The sequence below is a fragment of the Electrona antarctica genome (assembly GCF_951216825.1).
Source record: "Electrona antarctica genome assembly, chromosome: 1".
Taxonomy (NCBI): domain Eukaryota; kingdom Metazoa; phylum Chordata; class Actinopteri; order Myctophiformes; family Myctophidae; genus Electrona; species Electrona antarctica.
The window spans coordinates 54645847-54660618 of NC_136806.1; the positions used below are offsets into that span (position 1 = coordinate 54645847).

At 43.6% G+C, this 14772-nt stretch overlaps 1 protein-coding gene across 1 annotated transcript in view; it reads left to right on the forward strand.

Moving 5' to 3' along the window:
• The window catches only part of diaph2 (diaphanous-related formin 2), a gene marked incomplete at its 3' end in the record, with an annotated part of 255964 nt that overhangs the window by 94761 nt on the left and 146431 nt on the right, over positions 1–14772 (forward strand). The window lies entirely within an intron of this gene.

Genomic DNA, 14772 nt, shown 5'->3' on the forward strand with positions numbered 1-14772 from the left:
AAGTGGCGCTGTTGTGCCAGAAACAGAGAGAGAGAGATAGTGTTGCACTGTTAAATGGTGCATTTATATAGCGTCTTTATCCAAGGCACTTTACATAGATTGTGCATTACATTCACCCATTCACACACACATTCATACACCGATGGCAGCGGAAACCATGCAAGGCACCAACCAGCACATCAGGAGCAATTAGGGGTTCAGTGTCTTGCTCAAGGACACTTCGACAGTAACTCTGGGGGAGCCCGGGTTCGAACTGGCAACCTTACGGTTACCATCCAGGCACTCTACCCCTGAGCCACCGCCGCCCCATGCCTGCTAATTACAGAGAGAGAGAGAGAGAGAGAGGCAGGGGGAGAGGGGAGTTGCACCACTCTGTTCACACGGGTGTGATTTTTATACTTCGTATGATGACAGCGTTGTGCAAAATTATCCATTCTACAAACTCACAATGCGTTATATTGTGGCGCATTCTGAGCTTGTTGATGCTGCTATATCAGCTGTTCTTTATGGGAAAACGTTGAAAATCTTTACCTTTTTATTTAATGACATGCCCAAAATAGTGGTGCCAGGTTGAAAGTGGTTAAGTCGACTGCCTGTGGGTTTTCTAAACATTTAACCAATGAAAAGGCAACTATTACATTTAGCTACTGTTTTGGACATGCACGGATTCTGCCGAACAGCAACGATATTACAGAAATTATGTATTTGCCGGCAAGTAATCATTTTCTATGTATGTACGGATTGTACGCACACATACGTGAATTTCATCATGACATTTCATTCATTATTATTTATGCCTTCAATGGAAAGCATTGTTTCTGTTGCACATTTAACCCTCATTAATTTGATGAGTTTATCCGCGTTCCATCCATCATAGGTTCTTATGGTGGCGAGCAGGCAAGGAGTTGTGGACTCACTTTTTATTTAGTCTTGGCTGACTCGATCACATTAAGAATCACACAAGATTAATCACACCACACCAAGATTTCCAAGAGCTTGAACGAACGTATGTATGCCTGTTTGGCTTGTCTCAAGCAGGCTTTTCCGCTCTATAAAAAAAGTAATACTCAAACAATTTCATGTCAAGGACCCCTAAATTCATATGTATTTAATAGCAGATCGCCAGCTGACAATTTCTTGAAGACTTTGCTGGGGACCCCCCTTGAACCTCCTCAGTGACCCCTGGTGGTCCCTGAGGTTTAAGAACCTCCGTATTAAGAAAGGGGGGGGGGGGGGGGGTATACATGCAAGCGAGAGTGGCAGAGAACGGCAACATTGTACTTGTAGCCGTCACTCACAGTCAGACAGCATCAGGTGTTGACGATTTCCGATGCCACCCGTCTCTGCGACAGGTGACAGTTGTGGGCTAGATGGCGGTTTGAAAACATCACCTTTTTGGAATTAAGTCAAAACCAACCAACTAAATCAGATGCAGGAGCCCAGGTATCCGCTGTGTGAATACTGCTCCTAGTAGTGGCTGTCTGTCACCCTCCAACCTTGTGTGTGTGTGTGTGTGTGTGTGTGTGTGTGTGTGTGTGTGTGTGTGTGTGTGTGTGTGTGTGTGTGTGTGTGTGTGTGTGTGTGTGTGTGTGTGTGTGTGTGTGTGTGTGTGTGTGTGTGTGTGTGTGTGTGTGTGTGTGTGTGTGTGTGTGTGTGTGTGTGTGTGTGTGTGTGTGTGTGTGTGTGTGTGTCACGCACTGTGATTGACAGGAGTCGCAATGTGACCCAAATGTTTTCGGTCGTTGCGTGAGTCACTAGCGTTGTGTATATATTGGTGTGTTGCAACACTATGGCAATTAAGTAGGACGTTGTCACAGTTGGGCAGAAACCTGGTATCTCCATATTTCATCTTTTTATGCTTTTATGTAAATAATTAGAATATGTGTATATATAAACCCTTCTGGAAGGTGTACTCCCATTGACATGCCCCAAATCTGAGGATTTTTATAAATATTTAAAAATGAGAACTATTAACGAGCTTGTGACTAAATTACTACATTGGATCCATTAGAACATGAGGCCTTTTTTCCTCATTTCCTGAAAAGTAACGGTCAGGTACTCGGGTAACGAACATACAAGGTTCCCTATAGGGCCAGTGCATCGGGAGGAGTTTCACTCAGAACGGGTTATTCTGGTTGCCATTTTCCTGCCTAGTAGGCTATAGCATAGATATATATAAACTCTAGATAGCTCACCCGCGCTGTTGGCCAATGGAGAGCGACGTCGTTACGTGGCGGCCATCTTACCTCGGGCCACATAACATTGTGTCTATGGGGCATGTACTCTTAAATGACCATAACTTGCTCAATTTTCAACCGATTTTCAAACGGTTTGGTTTGTTATAAACGTCAGAAAAATTAAGCAGATAAGCATCCTGAATCATAGCCACGTTGACAACGTTTGTAATAAACCAACCCGTTTGTAAATCCGTCAAGATTTGAGCGAGTTATGACTGTTTCTGTTTGAGCTGCCATTGAACATACTGTACTGTAGCCCCGAAGTAAGATGGCTGCCGGGTGAACGACGTCAGAAACTCCGCCTTGAGCCATCTAGAGTTTATATATATCTATGGGCTATAGTAGTAGGCTGCTAGGCTACATTTTCCAGCCTCACTGTGGAGATGAATTAAATAAACACTGTATGGTTTTGGGTGTCAGATGACAAAATAACATAACCTTGATCCACAACAGTAATGGGTCTGCCCTGTCCGTTTTTATACCCCATCTTGTCCATTCCACGGCGGCCGTCAGAATTATGCTTCCATTGTAGCCTTGCAGTGAGTTGACTGTCGGAGATACCCAAATCAAAGAAACCATACAGCGTGTATTTCATTATTTGATGTCAGCTGACAAAATAACATAAGCTTAGGCAACATTCCCAAACACATGTATGCTCTGCTCTCTTACTTATGCCTATCGCTCCTTTTCATGGAGCATAGGCCGTTGACTACAGTTCGCCAGACTCCTCTATCCTGGGCCTTCTTTTCCAGCTGTTTCCATGTCAGTCCACACTGCTTGGCGTCAGTCTCAAGGTCCCTGCGCCAAGTGTTCTTCGGCCTCCCTCTCTTTCTTTTGCCTTGCGGGTTCCATCTAAGGGCTTGTCTTGTGATGCTGGTATTGGGCTTCCGAAGTGTGTGGCCGATCCATCCCCACCTTCTTCTCTTAATCTCCTCTTCCACTGGTGGTAGCCTCGCTCTCTGCCAGAGGTCATTATTGCTCTGCTCTCTACCTGTCCTCAAACGAGCATGACGGTGTAATCAAAATAATAACGGTCAGATCGCATACAGACAGATTATTTATTTACTGCGGAGAGAACACATGTTTGACTGATCACTCGTCACTCTCGTGGTGTTTTCCCCCCTCTCCCTGGTTCCATAAGGATATGTCCACATGTCTTCTCGTCAAGTAAGATGTAAACATTAAGAACTGTTTTGACGTGACGTGAGGGGAGGGGAGGCGGCTATCAGATCAGAACACCCGAACATTTTCTAACGGCGAATAATAATAATACCACCGTCGATCCAGAGCCATAGAGTAGAAGAGTTGTGACATGTCAAAGATAGTAGAGAGATGGAAGATGGTGTACTGCAGTGACAGTATACACACCAGAGTCACTGGCAAGCAAACTTACGAACTACAGACTGGCAGCCAAGTAGCCTACTAGCCTACATGTAGGCAGGAAGATGGCGCCCAAATAAGCCAAAATCCTACCGAACGCATCACTATGCCCTCCCCTTATACTGTAGTAAATGTTTCCAGAAAAGGGACAAATAGGGGGCACGGTGGCACAGTCGGTAGTGCTGTCGCCTCACAGCTAGAAGGTCGTGGGATACAAATATAAAAAAAAAGAAGAAAAGGGACAAATACATGCAAGAGCTCCTCTATTTCAGTGTAGCCGCTTTAGGTTTGCCTTTCTGAGTTTTTTCTTGCATCACACTGATGGATCACAATGCTCTTGTCAATGGCTATCTGAAATTAAATATTTCTGCGATCTCTTTAAATCATGATTTGAATAGAAGATGCGGGGCAGGAGGAGGCCTCCGGCAACATTTTTACATTATATTAAATGTCTCATTTGGCCAGGGAAACTCTCGCACGAAACCGAAGAAGAATACAAATGGTGGAAATCTCCCATGGCGGAGCGGCATAAAGACATCATTCATCCCTCTACTCCTCTGCTTATGAAGCGATCTGTTTTCCTTGCAAGTTTTTTCTTGCTATTCATAACTGGATTTCAAGCCCCAAATCTAAATAATGCCCATTTGCCGGGTTTTTTTTTTTGCCTTCCCAACAATTACCATCAAGTGGGACGCGGGGGCAGGAGGCTCCCAGGGCTGATGGGAGCTCATTGGGGGGAGGCCAACCATTTAGCCGCTGTCCCCCAGGTCCTCCTCCCCACACCCTGAGACGCTGACGGTGTGGGGTGTCGCTCATTAACACAGTGGAGATGAATCTTCTGTCACAGTAGTCTTAACCCGTTAAAACCCAGAACGCATCTGTGCCATTTTAGATTTTAGCTGTAGCACATTGGATCTCAAAGTGATGTCCTTGGGGTCGTTCCAGGGTTGTAGTTAATGTAGCATCACAATCATTTTAACCAATTTAACCAAAGCATTTAATACTTTGGATATTCAAAAATAGCAAGCTCATACCCTGTCACGTTGTGCCACACTATGAGCTTGTAGATATGAGAACATTTTGCAAATTTTGGAATACATATAATTTGAAAAGCGAACTTTTGTAACTCAACTCGTTGCTTCTGGGACGTCCCTGGAACAAAATATTTTGAGATGGGGTTTTGGCGGCCAAATGCATTTTGATATGTTTTTCAGAAAACTGTTGGCATTTGTATAATCGGCCTCAAACAGTGTTCAGGTGTGCCTGTATTGTTGTGCCAGTTAAAGACTATCTGGCCACATGCCAGCTTGGCTCCTTCCTGCCTCCCATTGTCTTTATCCGCGTCGTACGTTGTCCTGGCTGACTGCTTTGTGTGACTCGGTGAATTAATTCAATTTCTCTTCAGCCACATGCAATTACTGTGTACCCTTAGTAGAGGCAAGAGTAACTCGGGGGGGGGGGGGGGGGGGGGGGGGGGGGGCGTTGGGGGCTGTGCAAAAGTTTATCTTAATGTCTTGCCACAAGTGCCTTTTCGGCACTCATAATTTATTAGTTTATTTTATTGGTGCTTATTATTCACTCAAGCAGAACTTTCGAGGAGGGAAATTGTTCTTTCTCTCTCAGTTGAGATAATTGCCTTTAGTATGGAGTCAAACTAGTGGTGACTTGACCATGAAGGAGGAGACTAAAGAAGGTAATTACTGTGTGGAGATGGTTTTTTTCTTTTCCTTCCTGCAGAGGAAAAAAAAAAAAACGACCATGGAGATGCCATCAATAAGGACAAACTCTCCCCAACCTTTTCCCCACACAATCTTTAATGAAGACCTTTACCATTGGCTTAGATGGATGCGAGCCGCTCTGCAAAGGCAAGTGAGGGAGGAAGGCAGGTATATGTTTATTTAGGGCCAGCACGCGGACATGTATTGGAATGGGGGGGGGGGGGGAAGGAAGGAGCATTAAGACCTTGGTGATTAAGGAACAAAGTTGATGGAAAACGAAGTGCTATTGACAAGGCTTTGTCTTCCCTCTGTCTCCCTGGTGTACAGAGTCCGAAGCCCCTGCCTGCTCTCTCCTCGAGGCTAAGCTACCCGACTGGATTCACAAAACTTAAGAGGGATTGATTGTTCTGCAGCATCCTTTTCTTTTTTGCAAGCCCAGTAGTGCCGGCGAATCGATTTTTTTCTTTTTGCCGGCCTGCACTCGGGAGCGCGGTGGTCTTGCGTTTATATTACTGATGCTCATTACTCACCTGGTGTTTTATCTAGAGTGCCGCTTATTAAAGGATGCAGTACATAATTCATGTTCCGGACATGCATACAAACAGGCAGATTGTTTGTGCTTTGTACATAAGTACGTACGTACTGTACCCATCAGAGCCATGCCTGCCTCCCCCCCGCCGAGTGGCCATCTCTTTTTGAGACACATGAGACACACATGCACGCACGCACGCACGCACAACCACATACACACACACACACACACACACACACACACACACACACACACACACACACACACACACACGCTGCTGTTTTGTATTTAACATCAGTGGTGTTCCTTTTTTTCCCCTTTTTCTTTACTGGAGTATTTCTAATTTTCTGTACTTTTACTTCCACTCCACTACACCTCAGAGGCAAATATTCTACTCAACTGCAATTATTTGAAAACTTTTATTACAGTCCTTTGTAGATTTTGAAAAACATACATTACCCACTTAAGCCCTGTATACATTTCGGCCTTTTAAAGTCACCGATGTACAAGCTCACATCAGTGAATAAATAAAGTAAATGTTGAATTCCGGAGTAGTTTGACGTTGCAGTATTGATACTCTTACTTAAGTAAAACAGCTGCGTGCTTTTTCTACCACTGCGCATAAGATACACCCACTTTCTCAGTCGTGCGGGCACGTCGTTAAAACAGCCTTGCATGTTGTAGCATCGTGTACTTTACCTCCAAACACGATATACACGCCTCCACAGTCACCCGGGAAGAGTCCTCCTATACGGAAACACATCAACAATGTGATGTACCTGACATGAAAGCAGTTCCACTGCCTCAGATGTGACACCAGCTCTCTCTCTCTCTCTCTCTCTCTCTCTCTCTCTCTCTCCTTCGACGCTCCCACACACTCCCTTCCTTCTTCCTATAGCGTCTTTCATCAGCAGGGACCATCTTTTTGACACTTCAGAAGGTGTTTCGCATGCCTGTCACCTTCCCTCTCCTCCTCCCCCCCCCTAGCTCTTTGGTCTCTCTCTCTCTCCCCCCCTCTCTTTCTCTCTCCCCCTCCATCGACGCTGTTGAATCGCATTACGTCTCTGTCTGTCTGAAAGTTCTGTGTTTTGTAGAGTCAACGCTCTGCCGTTTTGGATCACCTTGAAGTCGTTAAGTGGTTACAGAGCGGCGAGACTGCTCTTTAGTGGTTGTTTTCAGAAGAGGGGAAAGAGCTCTCTCTCTCTCTCTCTCTCTCTGTATGTTTGTGCTGTCGAGCAGGCAGCATCGAGGACAAGGAGGAGGCTGCCTCGACCTTCAGCTGCTTTCTGTACACATTTAGGAGCCTCTGTGAAAAAGGTGGAAGGTTAAAGGGGCTTTGTGTATTGTGTCTAATAGTTTATTAATTCCTTCTATTTTTGAATATGTATATTTGTATGTGCATTTTATTTCAATGTAACTTTGTTAATGGTACGAGATACCGGGGTTGTGACTCTTTCGGAGTGGGAACTCTGGGGGGAGGGAGGGGTACAATACTCAATCATTTTTGTATGCTATTTTACTATTGACTCATATGTGACTTGAAAATAGTAATAAAGAAACTTATATTAAGAAACGTAATAACTTATATTTAAAAAAAAACGTGCTGTGAGCTTGTAGATCTGCTATTTTTGAAAAATCGTGAAAATGTGGCACAATTCTTTGAATATATATTTTCTTTCAGAGCAAAAGCTTTTAACTCAAATCTTTGCTTCTGGGGGGTCCCTGGAACAACATATTTTCAGATGGGGGTCTGGCGGCCAAATACAGATCATTCTGGGGGTCCTTGACATGAAAAGGGCTGAGCACCACTGACATAGAAACATAGGTTTTTCAGAAAACTTTTAGGATTTTCGATTTGTAGAATCGGCCTCAGGTCTAAATGGGTTAATGAGCTGAATTACAACCAGTTCTTTCTTTCCATGCAGCCATTTTGATAATTACCTGAAACCGTCATATTTGATCCTTCCTGATCTTTTGCACACACACAAAAAAATCACAGCTCGAGTACAACACGAAAACCTTCCTCCTCAGTGGTACGTAGGCATGTCATGTTAGCATCTTTTATATATAGTGCTTAACCCATTCTGTACGGGAACCCCTTTTGGTGTTTTAACTATTGAAAAATAGCAGATCTACAAGCTCGTAGCGCGCCACTCGGTGGCGCGCTATGAGCTTGTAGATCTGCTATTTTTGTGAAAAATCGTGAAAATGCGGCACAAATCTTTGAATATATCTTCTTTCAGGAGACTTTTTATTTTAATTTTATTTCGACGTCGGGCCTAAACAGGTTAAAGCATAATGTATTCCCCTGCTGAGAAAGTATCACTGTGTAAACACGTTGGTATGTGGGCTGAGCACGGCACCAGCTCTCTCTCTCTCTCTCTCCAACTGTGTCGACTCCCACATGCTCGCTTAGCAGCTGCTTGGCCGGGGCTCAGAGGGAGCGGGGGGTGTGTTCACTATACCCAGGCAGGCAGCATAGCTGGAGGTTGCTACAGCACTCTCCTCTCCTCTGTTGACACACGTTGTTGCTCTTCTGCAAGCAATGAACCAACCAACGACCGTACAGTAAAGAGTTGTTATTTCCACTCCAAAGAGTGACTCTTTGGGGGGGGTTTGTGTGTGTGTGTGGTAGGGCATTAAGCAACTAGTCGACTAGTACATCCACTAGTCGACCTTGTTGGTACTAGTTGACTAGTTGATTAAAAAATATATATTTTTTAAATTTTTTTCCCCGATTTTGTAGGCCTCAAGATCAGGTAGATTATAGTTATAGTCACCAATGTACACAGTTTTTTTAAATGTACAAATATTTATTTCCAAGAAAAAAAAAAAGTTTTTTTTTGGTTTTGTTTTACATAATAGGTAACAACTAGTCGACTAGTCTAGTCTAGTAAACTAGGCAACTAGTACAAATGACTAGAAGTGAATGCCCTAGTGTGTGGGGGGGGGGGGGGGATTTTTATCCATTTTGGGGTCTTTGGTAGGAAAACGTTGAACTACTGGTCATCCCGGGTCAAGTATAGTAGTTTCAAGTGGCTAAGGGGTCTTGAGGAATGTTTCACCTATAAGTCTGCCGGTGATGAGATGTGTTGCTTATTATGATTTGTTCTTAAAATCTGGGTCCCGTAGTAGGAGCCTTAATTGGCTCTACAGTCTGAGTCTACAGTAGATCAGTGGTTCCCAAACCTATTAGCTCAAGACCCGAAAGACAAATTAGATGTGGCTTCGTTCCACGCTGTGAGCTTGTAGATCTGCTATCTGCTAGATTTTCACCGCTTCTTAACCCATTTTGGGCGGGAACCCCTTTTGGTGTTAGCATTATGTTATGCTTTAGCTGTTGAAAAATAGCAGATCTACAAGCTCATAGCGCGCCACCGAGTGGCGCGCTACGAGCTTGTAGGTCTGCTATTTTTGAAAAATAGCAAAAAACGACTGACATAGAAACAGCTTTTTCAGAAAACTGTCAGGATGTAGAAGACATTTTTAGAATCTGATCTCAGGTCAAAATGGGTTAAACATTTGTTTCTCAGGTCAAATATTGATATGTGATTAAAATGCGAGTCATTTTGAATAATTAATTATAATGCCTCAAATGAATTCGTTTTTTTTTTAATTGACCCCCAGCCCTAAATATATACAGTATATTATGTAAGAAACGAAAAAAAGCTGATATTTACTCGCGACACATAAAAACCGGTCCCGACCCACTGTTTGGGAAACGGTGAATCTTCAACAGTTCGCCTCTCAGGCTCCACACATCTGGTTGACTGTCAGTTTGGCTACTGTTGGCCAGAATGCGGTGTTGTATCCCCCGCAATGAGGCCATGTGTACGGTATTTGAACACATGCACGCTGTGTTGTGTGTGTGTGTGTGTGTGTGTGTGTGTGTGTGTGTGTGTGTGTGTGTGTGTGCGTGTGCACGCGTACACCCTGGCAGCACTCACCACCCTTGGTAGGAGAAGGAGATGGCAGCTGCCCAGAATGGAGCTGACACTGACATGTTACACACGCTGCTGTGTTCCTAGCTCCAGGTGTATTGTGCATAATTTGGCAAGCGAAGACCTCCGACCTCTGACATGTAGAAACTTCTTCACTCCGTTATACTGTTGTCTGTGTGTGTGTTAGTGTGTGTGTGTGGTGGTTTGAATGCTTCGGCAGATTGAAATTCTTCAAAGCATTAACCCATTTTGGGCGGGAACACCTTTTGGTGTTAGCATTATGTTATGCTTTAGCTATTGAAAAATAGCAGATCTACAAGCTCATAGGTCTGCTATTTTTGAAAAATCGAAGAACGACTGACATAGAAACATAGCTTTTTCTGAAAACTGTCAGGATGTAGAAGACATTTTTAGAATCTGATCTCAGGTCTAAATGGCGTTAACATGCCGTGCTTGGGCCAGCTCTGTTAGCATGCAGTGCTAGAGTGGGTAGTGTTCTGGGAATCGAAGGTCGCCAGTTGGACCCCCGGCTCGCACAGTATTCCTGTCGAAATGTCCCCGAGCAAAGACACTTAAACCCTAACGGCTCCCCCCTGTGCGATCATCACGGACGATGGCCATCTGAGCAGCTATCAGCTGGGTGAAGCTCGGGACTGAATTTCCCTTCCGGGATCAATAAAGGTCTACTTTGAAAAAACAAAATTAAAAAGCACACCCTGCAGTAAGAGATCGATGCCTCTCCAGCCCGGTGCGGTGTGCAACAAAGTGAAATCAATAAACCTGATATAAGATATTTTTCAAACATTACAAAAACATCTTCCTGGATGGCCAGAAATGTTCCTGTAATGTCCACGTATGGGAAACCCTGTCTCCGGTATAGTAGTTATTTTGTAATAATACCAAGATTGCGGTTGGAGCAGGTTAAGATGAGGACATGAATAGAATACCTCTGAAGCATTTCCCTTCTGCGTTCCTTCGTCCTATAAAGAAACATCAGTGTAGTAGTAGCCTTTTCAGCGTGATCGTCCTTCACAGCTCCAGTCAAGACGTAGCCGTTCCATTTCCATGTCATTATCCTCTCCCTATGTAAAAGCCATGGCTCCTGTCGAGGCCTAATCCCCAACATGGGGGAGAGAAGAGTGGGTGTTTTCGATGTATTTGTTGTTGTCGCCACACACACGCACACACACAAAGCTAAGGAATCCCCAGGAACGAGGGGATCAGTATGTGCGCATTTATGCACACATAATACAAAATTAAGATCCCGGCTGGTCGGGGAAAGGAAAAAAAAGAAAAAGTAATGCCAGGACTTGTCCACTTTCAACATGGCGTCCACATTCTTTACGCATGCAATTGGCGGAAATTCAACTTCTAGAGTTTTAGAAAATGGCCAATCTAGAACATCTAGAAAATTTGGGCTTAAGGGCAGTATTATGCGTGTCTTAAGTACCAGGTCTTATTACTTAACTTAAGACCTGAAGTGCCCTTGAGCAAGGCATTGGACCACTACCATGAAATGTTCTATGAGCAGGGCCTGGCTGGAAACAAGTTCTTGAGCTTAGCCCAGATACCCTGGGTAAATATAGTAACTTTGCTTTGCTTTGCTTTGATCAATGCCATTTGGCTATTCTGAGTGGCCAAACAGCATTGACCACGCCTCCAGGTCTTAAGTTAAGTCATAAGACCTGGTACTTAAGACACGCATAATACTGCCCTAAGTGTTTAAGAAACATTCCATTCATTATCAAGCAAACATATTATTCCCTGGAGTAACATTAAATGAGCCTTTTGGTTTGCTGGTCAGAAGTTCCTGCTGGCCGTTGAGCTTTGAATGAAACGGACACCGGAGAGTAAGCAACGCAGCAACAACAACTGAGGATTTTCTGTCCCTGTGAATCTTTGTATTCTTTGGGAGAAGTGCTGGGGGTGAGAGTGGTGTCTCTGGCATTTTCTTTCAGTTTCTTTTGATTATTGTCTGTTGCTTTTTGTTTTTCCCTCAGTGAACAAATGGCACACTGACATTTTTTTCTCTACTGGGTTCAATAAACACTTCCTAGAATGATATTATTCTTCTTAAGCACCGGGCCAGGACAGGGATGCAGACTTTTATTAGAAAACATGAATCTTGTCGGTGTGGGAGCTGCCTAAGGAATATAGATGGTGTGCTCTTGCAGGTCGGATGGCATTTGCAGATAAAGTGGAGCTTAATATTTAAAATTATCATTGCGATATCGGTGACATTCCTCAGCTTGATCGCTATGCTTATTGATCGGGTGACACTTTCGGGAAACGAAAGAATTAATTAAAACGACAAATTGATTTTCCAGATAACAGATTTTATATGACTTTTGTAATGTCACATCTCCTTGGATATGATGAATTTGAAGAGAATGGTGCGGTGAATAGTTGAGATTAAAATATCCACTCTAAATGGATGGAGGACTCAGGACAAAAGTATGAGTAAAACTAACACTCGGGATTGTGCTGCATACTACTGTATAATGTTTATTACAGCTATGGCTTGGTCCTGTAACCAATACTTGGTTGTCCACCAGGGCTCTATACTAAATCAGTTTTTTACCAGCTGCTAGCTGAGTCTATCATTGATGTGCTACTAGTCCTCTAGTCCAGCTGGTTTTCTCATTGGCTGACGTCGCTGTGCTAGTCCAGTTGGCTTTCTCATTGGCTAAACCGTATGTACAGTATGTGCACAAATATGTCCGGTGGATGGATTGCTGAGGTGGAGCACCACGCCTACCATTGAGCTCCCAGTACTTCCCGCACGACTTGCCGTACCCAAGCCGTGCTACTCGTACACTGAGTTGGCGATGCCTGGGATTGAACCCATGTACTTGTGTGGTTCAAAGGCGAGAGCTCTACCGACTGAGCTACCCGAACTGTTGACTATATCCCTTATATACGTATATATATATATGACAAGCTGAAACTGTTATCTTTTAATATAACAGATTCAGAAGTTGTGTCAGTCAGCTGCCTGTAATTTGTCACATAGCTTGCGACTTGTCACCATGGCGCCGTTTGATGGAATCCATTCCAGCAGAGATACTACTTACACATTGGGGTTTCACAGATCATTTCAGAACGAGGGTCCCTGATAAAAATGAAGTCCTGTCGCCTGTCATCAGACGAAGAATACTTTTATCACACGTTATTACCCCGAGGGACTCGAGGGAGGGTCACCTCCAGCGTTGTACTCATGATTAACCCATTTTGGGCGGGAACCCCTTTTGGTGTTAGCATTATGTTATGCTTTAGCTATTGAAAAATAGCAGATCTACAAGCTCATAGCGCGCCACCGAGTGGCGCGCTACGAGCTTGTAGGTCTGCTATTTTTGAAAAATCGAAGAACGACTGACATAGAAAGATAGCTTTTTCAGAAAACTGTCAGGATGTAGAAGACATTTTTAGAATCTGATCTCAGGTCAAAACGGGTTAAACTGCACTCGAAACAGTGCTTTTCCCTCTCTAATCCTCCTGTGATGATGAGTTCAGTTTGTCGTTTTTATGCGTGACGTGACCCACATATTGAGCTTCTGAACGTACTTTATCTCATATGGAATGACTGCGAAGAAAAACTAATGATTCAGGCACTCTGATATTTAAAAAAAAGAACAGGCTTTTTTTTTCTTGTGCCTGGATCATCAGTTTTTCTTCAGGTTTTTATTCCACTTTGTTTCTCAGTGAGAACCTGGTCATTCTGCTTTTTTCATGTAATGGATTGCTTTAATTTGTGGAGGCATTGTAATAAAACAGTTTCTGAATATAATAATAATAATAATAACCAGTAAGACATCTAAGAGCGAGAAGCGGTTCATGTGTAGAACATTTCATGCATTTTGATCAAAGATCCCGGGAGGAGATAGATTTGAACAGTTTTTCATAATAATTCAAAATGGCGGGTGATCTAAAGGTCAGAGGTGAAAAGTCAGAACACGGAAGTTGTTTGACTTGAGGGGACAAAACACAGTTTTATTGGTGATGGACGGTGAAACGGTTCATGAGCTGTGCCTGCTCAAAGTTTACATTTTCAAATTGCGCCACCCTTTGGTCAATGGTCGTGGGCTTCACATCCTCACCGTTTGGCATGGCCCTCTACCATATTGCCAAGTTTTGCGAAAAACGGCTGCACGGTTCAGCCAGAACTGCTATTTATGACGGAAGAAGAAGAAACAAACAGTCAAAAACAATTGGGGACCAAGAGCCCTTTTCGGGCTTGGTCCCTTAACCCATTTTGACCTGAGATCAGATTCTAAAAATGTCTTCTACATCCTGACAGTTTTCTGAAAAAGCTATGTTTCTATGTCAGTGGTTCTTTGATTTTTCAAAAATAGCAGACCTACAAGCTCGTAGCGCGCCACTCGGTGGCGCGCTATGAGCTTGTAGATCTGCTATTTTTCAATAGCTAAAGCATAACATGATGCTAACACCAAAAGGGGTTCCCGCCCGAAATGGGTTAAAAACCTTTCAGTCACTTAAAATAGACATTATTTCACTCTTGACAAGTTTCTATGTTTACGGGCCATCATTTGGGCACAATGTGTGAATTATTGTCAGTGCTGTTGGAACTACAACAGTACATTCCCACAAAGGTTTCCGTTCTTAGCGCTTGTCTAATCGTGTGAGCCTGTATGGCCCTGATGTTGCCAAGCACATGTTTATGGCACCGTGCTCTCCCCCGAATTGGAGCAAATTAAGAACCTCATTATTTTATTTGCCGGATGCAGGGCTTTTAATGATCTTTCAGCAAATGAAATAGCCTCAGGCCTGGACAGGATTAATTAGATAATAAGAATCGCATCTCTTTTTTTTATCTTCCTTTAAATACATCGTCTCGACGGTTCGACGGTTGTCAGGGATCCAGTAGGGTGTTGTCTTAAATGCAGACCAGAGTAGCACGTTATATTTAGAGCACCAGAAAATCCACAAATGACTTACTGAGAAAG